The following is a 3,611-nucleotide window of genomic DNA, read 5'->3' as shown; positions in this document are numbered from 1 at the left end:
TTCTTTCCTTCCTTCCCTTTTAAATCCTCACCCGAGGATTTTTTCCATTGATTTTTAGAGAGAGTGGAAGAGAGAAGGAAAGACAGAGAGAAACATCGATATGAGAGAAGCACATCGATTGGTTGCCTCCTGCATGAGCCTCAACCATGGCCCGAGCCGGGGAGGAGCCTACAACTGAGGTACATGCCCTTGACCCGAATTGAACCCAGGACCCTTTGGTCCGCAGGCCAACGCTCTATCCACTGAGCCACACCAGCCAGGGCGAGGCAATGCATTTCTGTTATTTAAACCACTCAGTTTGTGTTCCATTGTTATGGCAGCCCCACAGCACTGATATGGGCAGGAATAAGATGAGTCTCACCATGTGAGGAAACTGGGCTTTCCAGGGCCTGCGGGGACCCCTGGGGGCTGGTGCCACCCCTCCCCTGCCCCCAGCGGTCATTGTCAAGGCCTGTGGCCGGGCTTGGCCGCCTCTCTGTCCCCCACTGCTCCAGCAGGAGGGCGCCAGACACTTCCAGGACAGAAGTCTGGGATGCATTTGGAAATCCTGGCAGAGAGGTTTCAAGTTTAGCTCCATCTTGGTCAGCGGGGGAACCGCCATCTGGATCCTGTTTGCTGTCCCTTGGCAGGGAAATCTGAGCAGAATTGTGGAAAATGGTCAGGGAGGGGATGGCTCCCTCTGGGGCCTGGGCCCCGAGTGGGGAGACAGCAGGCCCTGCAGTCGGGCCCTGGCCCAGCCACTTACTTGCTGGTGACATCAGGCTGCTCATGTCACCTCCCTCATCTTGGTTTCCTCACCTATAAATGGAGACAACAGTCGAATTTATCTCCAAATGCTGCTGCCAGGACTCAGTGAGATAATGCGAATAGGGGGATGCTTGATGAAGGCAAAATTTATGTAATTTGTATTATTTTTTTAAAAAGTTGATGAGAGAGGGAGAGAGAGAGAGAGAGAGAGAGAGATATTTGTTATTCCAGTTAACTGGGCATTCACTGGTTGGTTCCTGTATGTGCCCTGACTGGGGATCAAACCCAAAACCTTGGCGTATCAGGATGACACTCTAACCAACTGAGCTACTGGGCCAGGGCCTAATTTTTATTATTATTTTTTAAAATATTGTGGTAAATTATACATAACATTAAATTTACCATGTTAACCATTTTAAAGTGCGCAGTTCAGTGGCAGTAAGTACATTCACATTGTTGTGGAATAGCACCTCCATCCAGTCATCTCCAGAACTCTTTCCTCTTGCAAAACTGAAACTCTGTCCCCATTTAACACTAACTCCCCACCCCACCCCCACCTCCCAGCCCCTGGCAACCACCATCTCACTTTCTGTCTCTATGAAGAGGACCACCCTAGTTCCCTCATAGAAGTGGAATCATGCAATATTTGTTCTTTTGTGACTGGCTTGTTTCACTTAGCATGGTGTCCTCGAGGCTCATGCATGTTGTAGTATTTCAGAACTTCCTTTAGGTTTTTTTTGAAAAATGAGAACTATATTATTAGCTGCTTTGTGCTGTGGAGAGCTCCCAGTCACCTTGGATGGAGGTACTGAGCAGCCACAAATGTTTTGAGTATAAACCTGTGTGAACTAAAAAGGGGGAGTGGCTCAGTCAATGTCTGACAGGGGCCCCGGAAACTCCCCTCCTTGTTTACGTCTGAGTTCAGGTCCTGCGCTAAGTGCAGCCAGGCTGGAACCTGCCTGAGAAAACCCTGAGGTTCCCACATATGGGAAGGAGCCCCTGGGCCCTGAGTCACTCTCTGCCTCCCACTGGGCTGGGCTTCCACTGCTCCCTCCGACCTCCTGGCTTCCCAGGGCCCAGGGGAGCCTCGTTTCCTGGATACCAACCCAAGATGGAATGGTCCTTGGGTGGATGGTGGGCTCAAAGGCCTTGGGGGTCATCCTTCTGCACAGCGACCTTTGCTGTCCAGGGAGATGGGGACGCAGTGGGAGGTGGGGCCAAACCTGGGGCCTGGCGGTCAGGTAGATGGGGGCCACCCACTGGCCTGCGCAGGGCGATTCACCTTCCTTCAGCTGTAGTGTTCTTACCCGTCAACTAGAGAGAACTGTGGCCGCCTGATGGGGTGGGCGAGGGTTCAGGGGGGCGATGTACAATGTCCAGCTTGCACCTGGGGGTTAGGAGTAAATGGTTCTGTTAGTAGTAGGAGGGAGGACAGCTGCCCCGAAGCCCCCTGGATTTTTTTTTTTTTTTATGGATCAGCTCACTTTCTAGTCATGGGCCTCTTCTAGAAGTTGCACACAGATAAAAGGTCCCAGTTAATGAGGATCCTGGTTAAAGTTTTAAAATGCACAGCAAGCCCACTCCGCATAATGATGTATCGGGAACACAACAATCCTTTAATCTAGAGGGAATTAATTGCCGGGCCCAGAAATTCAGGGCATGCGGACAGAATCCTTAATTTTCTTGAGCTGACGGTTTCAAAAAGCGCCTGATTCTAGACGGGCTTTTCTCTGCGCATAAGTAAGACTCCCACAGTTCTGACAAAGGGTGAGATTGTCTGGATGCCTTACTCGGTTAGAATCGTGTACGTGGGGTCTGAATTAATGTCGGCTCTGAGTTCTGCCTGCTGGGTGGAACGTGGCCGACTTGGATCCCCAGGAGACTCAATGCGGGCTCTGTGGCCCCGGCATACCCGACGCTGCGCAGGGAATGCCCTCACGTGTCCCACACAAGTTTGCTGAGCCCACGTGGAGCCCGAGCTCAGGTTCGGTGTTGGCGATGCAGGAACAGGCACGGCCAGCCACGAAGACAGAGCAGAGATAAACCCTCAGGCAGACAGCAGTGACTGCACATTGTGATAGAATGAGGCAGGGTAGATGAAAGAGAGCAGCATGGACCTAACTTATTTATGGATAAATATATTTTCATTGGTTTCCGAGGAAGGGAGAGGGGGAGAGAGGTAGAAACAATGATGAGAGAGAATTGAAGGTGGGTGGTAAGGTGGGGATGCCGGAGACCCCTGCCGTGTCGCTGTTGAGAAAGTAAAGTGAGTTAATGAATTTGGGGCATTTACTAGGTGTACCGGCTACTAACATGGACCTAACTTATTTATGGATAAATATATTTTTATTAGTTTCCGAGGAAGGGAGATGGGGAGAGAGGTAGAAACATCAATGATGAGAGAGAATTAAAGGTGGGTGGTAAGGTGGGGATGCCGGAGACCCCTGCCGTGTCGCTGTTGAGAAAGTAAAGTGAGTTCATGAATTTGGGGCATTTACTAGGTGTACTGGTTACTAATGTGGATTTTTTTCAAGCGATGGAGTTACACGTACGTTGATATATATGTGATTTGATATGTATGCTATTTTGTTGTATTGATAACAAGCTTCAAAACTTCATATGTCAAATTTTCTGAAGGTGTTAACATCAAGATATTTTTTACGCTTAAAAATGTTGAATTTTGTGCCTAAAAGAAGAGGATTTGTGGAAAGTTTGAATTCATTACTTTATTTTGAGGAAAAGTGCTGCTGAAAGTTATCGTATACTTCTGGAAGCTTATGGTGAACATGCTCCATCTGAAGATACCTGTGAACGCTGGTTTAAACGCTTGAAAAGTGATGATTTCGATGTGAAAGACAAAGAAC

The 3,611-nt window shown here is 49.0% G+C and overlaps 1 long non-coding RNA gene across 1 annotated transcript in view; it reads right to left on the bottom strand.

Moving 5' to 3' along the window:
* Nucleotides 1–3,611, bottom strand: part of LOC106726691 — a 10,482-nt gene that overhangs the window by 4,418 nt on the left and 2,453 nt on the right. The window contains exon 2 of the long non-coding RNA XR_001362767.1: nucleotides 2,055–2,134. This is a non-coding gene — a long non-coding RNA (uncharacterized LOC106726691). The remainder of the gene's footprint in view (nucleotides 1–2,054; nucleotides 2,135–3,611) is intronic.

Source organism: Myotis brandtii, unplaced genomic scaffold, assembly GCF_000412655.1.
Source record: "Myotis brandtii unplaced genomic scaffold, ASM41265v1 scaffold303, whole genome shotgun sequence".
Classification (NCBI taxonomy): Eukaryota; Metazoa; Chordata; class Mammalia; order Chiroptera; family Vespertilionidae; genus Myotis; species Myotis brandtii.
This window is presented reverse-complemented; position numbering and strand designations above follow the sequence as displayed.